The sequence below is a fragment of the Diabrotica undecimpunctata genome, chromosome 8, assembly GCF_040954645.1.
Source record: "Diabrotica undecimpunctata isolate CICGRU chromosome 8, icDiaUnde3, whole genome shotgun sequence".
NCBI lineage: Eukaryota > Metazoa > Arthropoda > Insecta > Coleoptera > Chrysomelidae > Diabrotica > Diabrotica undecimpunctata.
The window spans coordinates 77101124-77113465 of NC_092810.1; positions in this window are offsets into that span (position 1 = coordinate 77101124).

Sequence of the window (12342 nt, forward strand, 5' to 3'; positions counted from 1 at the left end):
TACTTATGTAAATTGTATTTTTTAATAAAACTTCTTTATTTTATTCAAAAATAAAAAGTTTCTTGCCATTTGTAAAAGATACATTTATTTAATTAAGGGGAAAGGCGCCAAATGTCGCCTGGCATAATTTCCAATGTGTTTTAAATGTATCCATTATTTTCGAATTCGTAGAAAACTAATAAATATTTTTGAAAAATTTAAACGCAGAATGAAAGATTACATTATTACTGAGGGCAGAAAGTCCCTGAAAACTTCTACAATGTTTATTTTAATATGTTATGTAACAGGGGTGAAAATAAAAGAGAAAATATAGTATAATTTTTAATTGAAAATATTGCATGCAAAAGAAACTTTTTATTTATTCTAATAAATATTTCATTTTGCCTTTAAATTTTTCAAAAATGCTGTTTAGTTTTCTCAGGATTTGAAAAAAAAATGGATACATTTAAAACACATTGAACATTTTTACAGGCGACATTTTGCGCCTTTCCCCTTTAATACCTTACGATTACAACTATTATTACTTACCTTATATAATTACGATTAGAAAACTATTCAAATTCAAAATAAATAGGATCAACTTCGGAATCCGAGTCATCTTGAGGGTTAATAATTAGCGGTTGTGTCTCTACGGTCGCATCAATTATGTTATCAAGATCCCACATTTTTTGTTCTTCTTCTATTACATGCCGTACTGCATCTTTCCAGTTTTGTTCTGTAATATGTTGTAAAGACTCGTATAACAATCACGTACAGCTTGTATTTTATATAACGTATTTTTACTAGCCACATAACTTTTCATTTGTGCCCAAATGAGTTCAATTGGATTTATTTCGCAGTGGTAGGGTGGAAGTCTAAGGACTGTAATGTTTCGCCTTTCCGCCATTTTGTCAACTACGTATTCCTTGAACTTAGATTTGTGTTGTTGGGCAATTTTTAGAAGTTCTGCTTTTACCATTCCATCTTCGTAAGGCAGATACTTATTCCGCAGCCAGTCAAGAATATCCTGTTTCTTCCACGGAGTCGTTGGAAGTCTTTCTACTAGTCGTGAATGATAAGGTGCATTATCTAATACTATAATTGAATTTGGTGGTATGTGTTCAATCATCTGCTCAAAATACTCTTCGAAAACATCAGCTGTCATCTCCTCGTGATAGTCTTTTGTGCTTTTGGACTGAAATTCCAACAAACCATGCTTAACAAATCCTTTTTCACTGCCAATGTGAGAAATTATTAATCTACTGCCTTTACCAGAAGGTGGGGAGATACCAGTAGACCAACCTTCCATAAAGGCTTGCCTGGAGCTTAATATATTTTTATCTGACCAATTTTTTTTTAGAGTATGACCTGAGTTTACCCACGTTTCATTGTGGTAGAAGATGGGCCTTCCTTCAGCCCGGAATTTTCGTATGGATCTAGATAATTTCTTCTCCAACATATTATCTCCCCCCGGTCAATCAAAAGTGATTTTCAGTCTGATTTCTCCCACCGGAAATTTAATTCTTTTAAAACTTGCCACAATTTAGTTCGTCCGATATGAGGCAAATCCGGGTCGTCTCTAACTTCTTGTAAAATTTTGTTTAGGTTTGGTATTTCTTTTTGAAAAAAAAAAAATCCATGAATTTTCCTTCGAATACCATTTTTGGCAAATTCATCAATTTCAATAGGCTTTTTCCCTCTCTTTAAGTGTTCGTTTGTGTTTTTGTTAGCTATACCGTGTTTTTTTCTTTCTGATAGGAACCTATACCAACCAGTCATGTTGGCACAACTTTCGACTATGTTGCGAACAGTGTTTGTGGGATTCTGAGAAATCAGAGCATCGTGAACATTCAGGACAATAGTCTTCTCTCTTGGTGAATAGACAGACTTACTGACTGTACGCAACAATACCGGTGTAAAACTTGATGATGTTGATGATGAAGCCATCACAAACAATCCAACAAAACGAGCACGAGCGAAAGGTACGTATATGTCCGTAGGTATATGGAATAAAAAATCACTCACGCACTGCATATAATTCGCAAAAGAAATATTCGAGACGCTAATTACTGCCGTAGACGCGGACACACCGACGCGACGAGCCGTAAATTACATGCGATCAAAAACGTACTAAACAAAAAAATTGTTTTCGTTCGTAATAACTTCACCCTTTTAAGTTAAGTTTCGAATATAAACTGAACAAACGAGGCACGTGGCCAAAGCATACCTATTATATTATTAAAAATCTGGGGAATTCCATCCTAATTATCTTGCAACGAATAGTACCTTCGGATATGAATTCCAGGTTTTCTAGTAAAGTGATTAAACGCGAAGATTAGTATTGAAATATCCAAAGAGATAAGGTATTCTTATTTACAAAATTGTTAATGGTTAAATTCTTATTTTTATTAATATAATATAATTACATAACAGCCGTGAAAGTTTTAATTGTTTTTTTGCTAAATATATTAGTATTAAAATATTATTAATATTATATATATAACAGTATTAAAAAATATTATATTATTATTTAATGAATAAACACCTAAGGAACGCCTATGGTTTACGACCGTTTTATGAGTTTGAGGCACATTTCGTGATCTCAACAATTTATGAACGGAGAATAGTGGGATATTCAAATATGTCTATGTTGATCCTTTCAAATGGCGTTTTCGGTGTTTCCGTTATAACTAATGGTCCACTTAAATTTTTTCTGTAAATTTTGACCTTTTGGCAAATTTCACAGGCTTTTATATATTTTTCGACATCTTTTGCTAAGTTCTTCTAATTATATTTTTCTTTTATACGTCTGACGGTTTCGTTTATTCCTCTGTGCAAGTTATTTTTGCCACAATGGTAATGTTCTAGGATTTGTGGGGTTTCGTCTTCACTTGCCTGTTTAATTACATTTTGGCAGGATTTTTAATTTAAGTTCTTTGTCTGCAAATATATATAAAAATATTTCTAGAATGGGAAGTTCGAGATTATTTTCTATGCAATAGGTCTTTGATTCGTCAAATTGTTCTTGGTTCGCATAAAGTATGAGAAATAAGTATGACATTACTCTTTGTGGATCGAAAGGTAATGGGATAATGAAATATTTTCGATCTTTTACGGTTTTACTGGATACGATATTGATCCTTCGGTTACTGTATTCTATATTTTCTTTGAATATGTCACTCATTATTTTTTCTTGCAGGTCCTCAAGTTTAATCTGCCAGAAAAAAGTAAGGATATTCTTGTGAGATTTATCTAACAGTTCTGCGTTTGACGTTTCTATTTTGGAGTAATCGATAATGGATTTTATTCTATATAATTCGAGAAATTTTTCGAATTCTTCGGACATCTTTTCTATTCCTTCTTCTGTGTCCTCTTTTTCTTCTTCGTCTTCTTCTGTCTTGGTTTCATCTCTGTTAGATGCGTGCAGGGCAAGTTTTGATTGAAACGGTGCTCTATTTTGAAATTATATTCTTCAAGTTTTAGGCGCCAGCGTGCTAGGCAGCTTCCTAGGTCTTTGATTGAAAATAGCCATGTAAGAGCTCGATGATCCGTGATAAGAGTAAACTTGCGACCGAAAAGATATGGTCTGAAATGTTTTACTGCCCATACTATAGCTAGTAATTCTCTCTCTATTGTGGAATATTTGGTTTCTGCACTGCATAATGTTCGTGAGGCATAAGCGATTGGCAGATCTTTTCCTAATGCGACTTGTGACAAAACGACTCCAATTGCGAAAGCACTAGCGTCAGTAGTAAGTAGTGAGTAAAAAGGGTTCTTTAAAATTTGGATATATGAGAATTGGGTCTGTCATTAGAATATTTTTGAGATTGTTGAATGCTTCCTTACATTCGGTATTAAAAACAAAAAGGATATCTTTTTGAAGTAATTTAGTCAGTGGTTTGGAAATTTTGGCAAAATTCGGGATAAATCTACGGTAGTAACCTACTATGCCTAAAAATGATTTTATTTCTTTAGTTGTCTTGGGTTCTGGGAAACTTTTTATGCATGATATCTTGGCAGGATTTGTTTTTACTCCGTGTTCAGTTACGAGGTGTCCTAAGTATGCGACTTCTTCTCTTTAGAATTCACATTTATCCGGTTGTATCTTCAGATTTGCTTTCCTTAATCTTATAAATACTTCTGTCATTCGTGACATATGTTCGTGAATGGTGGCTGAATAGATGATTATGTCGTCCATATATACTAAACATCCCTCGTTTTGAATCCCCAAGAGGATGTTATTAATGTGGAAGGAGCATTCCTTAATCCGAACAAATTCGTAATGTCCGTTGTCAACTGAAAATACTGTTTTGTTTGGATATCTTTTGGATCGATTTCAATTTGGTGGAATCCGGACGCCAAATCTAATGTTGTAAAGTACTGACATTTTCCAAGTTGGTCCAACAATTCTGAAATTTGTTTAAGTGAATAACGGTCTTCTATTGTAACTTCATTAAGTTTACGATAGTCAATAACGACTATCCATTTCTGTTTGCCAGATGCGTCAAGTTTTTTGGGTACCACCCACACTGGACTTGACTAGGGCGATATGCTATGCCGAATTATTCCGTGCTCTAGCATTTTGTTGGTTTGTGTCTTTACCTCTTCTTTATGAACCTGTGGATATCTGTAAGATTTCGTATATATCGGTTTCGCGTTGTTCGTTTGGATTGCGTGCTTAATTTCATTTGTGAATGTTTGTGTTGTGTGAAGCTTGTCACCTTCTACGTAAAATATATCTGAAAATTCCGTACAAATGTTTAGAATTTGTTCCTTTTCTTCTGAGTTTAAGTGGCCAATTCTCAGTTGTTCTTTAATTATTTGTTCTCTGTCTATAATTGGATGTTCGCAGTGATTTTCGTCGTAGGTGAAAATTGTCTCCAAGTTTTCTATAGGTTCGATGGAAATATTCGAAAATTCGATTATTTTTGGCATTGCATTAGCATTAATGACGAAAGATAAAAAGTCTCCATTTTCGTCTACATGAACTAATGCGTGAGGAATTCGAACTTTTTCGATTTCTTGGGATGACAGTATTGCGTCTGTATTGGATAGGTTGCATTTTAATTTGAATATTTGTTCTGTTCGGCTATCAATCGAAATTTGGTTTATTTTTTCTTTTATTCGTTTTTTCTCTGGTCTTGGGATGTGTTGTTGATCATGAGTGTTTTCATGAAGTGAGCTGCTATTTTGTTGAGCTTTAATGTTTGTGTTTGATTTCGGATATGTTTGAAAATTATTTGGCGGTACTATTTTTGTAGGAAATGTCACCGGTATATTTTCTGTGATGTGGTAAGTTGTCTGGATTTAAGGTCTATTATGCATTCGTAATGGTCTAGGAAATCTAGGCCTATTATGTCGTCAAAGTCAATGTCTAGATTAAAAATGAAAACTTTGTGAGGGTTGTCATCGGTAAAGGGAATAAGGACAGATTCTGTAATTAAGAGTTTTTCGTCGGTTATGTCTTGAATGGTAATGTTTTCTGAGGATCGGTTATGATAATTTCGTGCAGTATTCTCTTTGAAAACTGTAATTCCTGCACCGGTGTCAATTAGAAGTTTAAAAGTATTCGTAGCGTCATTGATATAATACAAGTTTTTAGAACTCATTGTGTGAAAGGGGCTTACAGGAATTTCTGTTCGGGAACACATTCACATTTGGATCGAAATTGTCCAAATTGAGGGCTTGGATTTGTTGTTGTACGTTCATAATATCGGTTGAAAGATTCGTATATACTGGAGGATGGTTCTGATTGGGTAGCGAAAGAAAATCCTGATAATTTTCTGTATCAGGTGTATCATTGATATAATCAGATGTATCATTGGTATAATCGTAAAAATAGTCAGTTTGAAGATCATCCTTTGTATAATAATCTTCATACGATTCTACGAGATCATCAGGGTATTCATTAAAGACATGGACTCTTTGCTGAAAATTTTGGAAATTTGGATTTCTCTGAATAACAGAGGGGCGATTCTGTGGTTGATTTTGAGAAGGGAAGTTCGATCTCTGTGGGTTTAAATTTTGTTGATTGGAAGAGTGTTGATTTTGATTACTTGGGTAATTTTGTGGTCTACTATTATATTGATTGGAAGGTTTTGGTTATTTTGGTAGTTTTGTGGTCTACCGTTATATTGATTTTGGTAATAAGGAAAACGTGATGAGCGAGATTCGCTGCTTAAATGGCCAATACAACCACAACTTGTGCATTTGGAAAAATTAGATGAGGTTCTTTTCATCGGTTGGAAGGTTTTGGATTATTTTGGCTATCTTTATATGATTTTTGTGCTTCGAAATACGATAACTGAAGTTCACGTCGGATACGGTTACTGGCTTGAATAAGATCTTTAGGGTTACTAGCCCTAATTATTTGTCCTAAGCGGAGTTCTAGTCCAGTTAAAAGAATATTCAAAGCCATAAAGTTAATTAACGTGCATTGAGCGATCTTTTGGTCTTGTGTTAGGCCTGATTTTTGGATTGAGGCGTGCATGTTTGCATTTAGAACTTGTAGTCTGTTGAAAAGGGTTAAGGGTGATTCATTTGATAACTGTCGGAGTCTTTGTAGGTCATGAATTAAAGAAGTGAGATCTCGACTATCTCCGAAATGAAGGTTTAATAAATTTTTGATGTCCGTATATGAAGTTGGTTTTCTAGAGTTTATTAGTTGAGCTGCTTTACCTCTTAGTTTATTTTTAATGTGAATCGTTAATAAGACACGTTGGTCTCCCGAAGACGTTTTAATCGCGCAATAACATGCGTCTAAGAATGTGGGAAGAGAGATTGGGTCTCCATCAAACTCAGGAATTATGAAAAATATTTCTGAAAGTTTGTAGGGTTCAATTTTAACTTGGGTTTGTGAACGTGTTTTAGGCATTTTGACAATAATATGTCAGTGGAAGTATAAAAACAAAATATACAAAAATAAATATGGTAAACTAAAATAAAATATAGTAAAATCGAGTAAAATATGGTAAAATCAAGTAAAATGTGGTAAAATAAAGTAAAATATCGGTGAAAGAATAATATGAAATCAATGAAATGCGTAAATAAAAATGATAAAATAGTAAAAGTATGTAATAAAAAAAATATTTCCTTATTAGAAAATCAGCTTGGCTTGACTTTCTGTATAGTCAAGATTATAAATTGAAAATATGATGTATGTACGATATGTTTGCAAATATTAAAATAGTAAAAACGAGATGATTTAATAACTTACATTAACAGAAACATCGAGGACGTCTTGTTTTCTAACGGGATCTGCTACCAGGGGCTTCGCCAGGTGTTTCTTCCGTAGTATCCAGTTGAATGAGGACGGCTCTAGGTTCTTTTCCGTTGAGAGATAGGGATCCGCTGTTGCTAGTGAGTTTCCTTGTTCTAACAACGTTAACCGGATCCTACTGACTGCGCCAAATGTTAAATAACTACTGTTCACTACTGTGCGAACTAGTGAGTGAACTAGAAGTGACTAGTGAGTGTAGTAGTGTCTGGGAGCTCGGGAGATTGAAACCACGGAAGCCCTGAAGAAGACATCAGAGAGGATGTCGAAAGCTCGGCAAAATGGATATCGACGCGGTTCAACCCGGAAGACTGGTGAGTTTAATATTAATTTTTATAATAATATTAATCTTAGCTCTAAGTTTAATATATATATATATATATATATATATATATATATATATATATATATATATATATATATATATATATATATATATATATATATACATCCTACTATCATTTTCGCATCGATACATTATGCTTTTACCATCAATTTAGCATCGTCTTGCAAAGTAGCATCTGTATATCGACGCTACTTTACAAGACCTTAATAACTTTTTTCCTGTACCTGTTACAAGAATTTTAACCATCTCATTGATTAGAGTTTTGATACCGTGTTGGTATTTTAAAATATCCGCTTTCTCTTTTTATCCCTTATTGAGTTATTAAATATTTTAATTAAAAATCGACATATCTATTGAAATTAGACAGTAAAAAATGATGTTATTAAATTTTGATTTATAAATTATTGTAGTTTAAATTCAACTACGCTATTAAACAAATATTGTATGTCATAAACTACAGTAATCGAAAAATTAGAAAGACCTCCCTGTTGTACAGTTTTCTTTAATTAATAGAGTAACAAACATTATAATCCTACCGAAGGGGCTTCTACTTTCATAAACTGTTACACGATTACTCTATCCGATGTACGTATATTTATGGACTAAATGTTTCAGTGCCAATGCATTTTAACAAAAAAAACTAATTAATAAAAATGGAAACTGAACTTTTCAAAGTTTATAATAGACACTTTCTTATGTTTGAAAATATATAAAGCAAGTAATATAAATTACCGCCTTGTTTATTAAAACTAAAAAGTAAAATAAAGTTATGTGTCGGTTAAAAATTTATATTTAACTACATTAGCCAAATAGTCCTGAAATTCCTCCGTGACTAAATTGATGGATATTTAAATAAATTTCAAGTTCCAAAATGCACCTGCTGTAAAATTTGAAAATCTACTACTAATACAATTATTGGCAACATCGCAGGAGTTTAGAAGTTTACCCAAAATGGTAAATACGGATCCCAAAAATGGTTTATCCTGTTGTGGAGTCCACTTAATCCTACATGTTGGTCGGAGTCTACATAAAGCGCTACTCAGATAATAATATACACGGTGTATATTCTACTGTAGTTAGTATAATACCGTTTTAGAACGGAGCTTACATTAACCGCTAGATGTATATATATATATATATATATATATATATATATATATATATATATATATATATACATCATACTATCATTTTCGCATCGATACATTATGCTTTTACCATCAATTTAGCATCGTCTTGCAAAGTAGCATCTGTATATCGACGCTACTTTACAAGATCTTAATAACTTTTTTCCTGTACTTGTTACAAGAATTTTAACCATCTCATTGATTAGAGTGTTGATACCGTGTTGATATTTTAAAATATCCGCTTTCTCTTTTTATCCCTTACTGAGTTATACAAGTTTATTCCAGAAAATGTTTGAGTCTAAAATGATGATACAGTGAAAATATTATATATATTTAGTTCAGGGTTTTACCGTTTACTCGCTGCCATTATATACATGAAAATGTATATCCCACTTTCATTATCAATCATTTTAGCATCAGAAATTTGGCATCGCTGTTGAATATAATTAGACTTCGGCAAATATGCATATTGCATATTTTGCATATTGTGCATATTTTATGCAAATATTTCATATTTTGGCATATTTGTATAAAAGTTTGCATAACATGCATAAAAGTTCAGATTTTTATACTGTATTTGAAAATTTTTAAACATACCAATTTATTTCAATTCTTGTATAAAATTTTGTAGTCATTTTAATCAAGAAATGATCTAAGTACGTAATCTCTACAGGTACAAAACATTTACAATTTCAAAGAAGATCAATTTAAGTAGCCCTCAACATTCTTAGAAAGTCTCGGTCACTGAGGCATTCAGTTATTGGATAATCGCTAAGGGTGCGCTCATTTGCATTTTATGATCTAATCCCCAAATCTATCTACAATTTATTGTATCTTAACAGCAGGTAAACGGCTAATAGTTTTGTTCCTAATTTAGGGATTTTCCAATATCTCCCAGTTTATTGAATTAGGTACCTAAACATTTCTAATTTGATGCTCAGATTTGTAAATCATTTTTGTTTTGATATTCAAAGCGTAAACACTCGTTGTGCGTAACAAAAAGGAAGATTGTGATTTTATAATGCCTAAAACAACCAGTGCTTCAACTTGGATTAAACCTTATAAAGAGCTGTCTATGGATATGGGAAAAATCTACTGTTCAGTCTCTGGCAAAATTGTAAGTATCTAATATTTTCTATTAAATATCTAATATTTCATACATACAGGGTGTTTCCAAATGACACTTACAACGTTTGACTGTAGATACTTCTCGAAAAATTGAACAAAACGATATAGTTAATGAGGGGTCAAACTTATTTACTTTTCGAGATACAGGGTGTTAAAATTGAAAAAAATTAAATTCTTTTAGTTAATAACAACAATAACTTTAAAACCAATAAACGTATTTAGTTGAAATTTAGTACTCGTAGGTTATTTTTAAATGAAAAATAGCTTCCTTTAGTGAGAAAAAATTGTTCATGGTACAATACAATGGTGTGTATTTAGAAAAATTTTTCACCTTTACTTTTTTTTTATGAAGTCAGCTATTCTAAAACACAATTATTTTTATTGTAATTGAATTAACAAAAAAAAACTTTTGTTGAATTTTAAAATAAGTTATATGATGTACTAATGGTTAGTAACAAAAACTAATTTGTGGATTAATACTGCATTTAAAACACTTAGCGAGTGTTTTTTTTCCAAACCAGTTATTTGATTAACCAAAAACACCTTGTATATTTTTATATTTTAAAGGTTGGGTTAAAATAAAGGTTTTTATTTTTATTTATAGATAGCATGTGAGAAGAAATTTCAGATAGACCAACATGTGAGAACTGCTTCACACATTGCAAAAAAAGGAAAAATAGGAGGAAAACATCAAACTTCAATGGCTAAATGTTTCCAATCTACTTCAAAAAAATTAGATGAGCAAGAAACTTTTAATGAAGACTTGTGTCGCGCATTAGTGTCTGCAAACATACCGCTTTCAAAATTAGCAAATGTAAATTTTAGTTCGTTTCTAAAAAAATATTGCAAACTTAATGTTCCAAGTGATCGGTCTCTAAGAAGAAATAATGTGAACGGGCTATACTCGTCGGTGTTAATTAATATTAAGGAAGAAATTGCAGATAATTATTTTTACATATCTGTAGACGAAACCACTGATTCCTCAGGAAAGTATATTGCTCATTTATTGATTGGTGTTCTTAAAGAAGATACCTTACCAAAATCTCATCTTATTTCATGCCAGCAACTTGAGAAAACAAATGCTTTAACAATTTCGCGTTTTATACAAGAAACATTAGCAACTTTTTTTCTTCCGACAACTATTCCTTCTAATAAATTACTGCTTATTTTATCGGATGCTGCTCCTTATATGGTGAAAGCAGGACAAAATTTAAAAATATTTTCCCAGATTTAATACATGTTACTTGTGTAGCGCATGGATTAAACAGAGTTGCAGAGGAAATACGAAAAAAGTTTCCTCTTGTAAATACCATGATATCCAGTGTCAAAAAAGTATTTCTTAAATCTCCTATAAGAATTCAACTTTATAAAGAAATGCTACCTAACATTCCTCTTCCACCACAACCTATTTTAACGCGATGGGGAACATGGTTAGAAGCAGATAATTTTTATGCAGATCATTTTGTTAAAATAAAGAACATAATTGATACGTTAACAGATGAAAGTTCCCAATCTCTTTTGGATTCTAAACAAACTTTTCAGAGTAACTTGCTTCAACAAGAACTTTCATTTATAAAATCAAATTTTAGTTTTGTTCAAAAAACAATTACTCAGTTAGAATCACCAAAACTGTCATTGTTCGAAAGTACAGCATTAATAAAAGAATTTGCGTCATGTTGTCGGAACGTTAGAGGTAATATTGGAAAAGATATTTTAAAAAAATTTGAAGCTACTATGGAAAAAAATAAAGGTTACTATATTCTTTCTGAAGTAGTCAGTGTTCTAGCTGGAAATATTTCGGAAACAATTAATTTAGAACCAAATGTTTTGGTTAGTTTGAAAAATGCTCCCGTTACATCAGTTGATGTTGAACGAAGTTTTTCCATATATAAATATATGTACTCAGACAGAAGCCACAAGTTTTTGTTAGAAAATTTTGAACACCACTTGGTCATTTATTGTTACCATAATTCTAAATAAGTTTATTCATACTTAAAAATGATGTAGTTACTTAAAATAAATGTAAATCTTAATGAATAGTAGGAAATATTTAGTTATGTACACTTTTTTTTTAAATAAAATTGTTACTATTTTACGATTTTTTTATTTATTTGTATGCATATTTTGTAAAATATTTGCATATTTTCGGGTAAACACGTGCATATTTATGCGCATATTTTCTACATTTTTATTTGCATATTTGCCGAAGTCTAAATATAATATTACCCACAACGAAATAGTAAATTTAAGAATATATATATATATTTTTTTCATCCACAAATCATTCTGGCATCATGTTTAGTTAAAAGCAACAGTTTATGATATATTGCAACTACCTATTGTATCTTCGCTCCAATTGGTCCAGTCGCGACGTACAGCCCCTCAAATGATAGGATTTAACCAATAAAATACAATAAGACAGAAAAATCAAATATAGCAGCATGTCCAAAAGGCCTTAATTATATATCTTCGTTTCTATAAGTCCA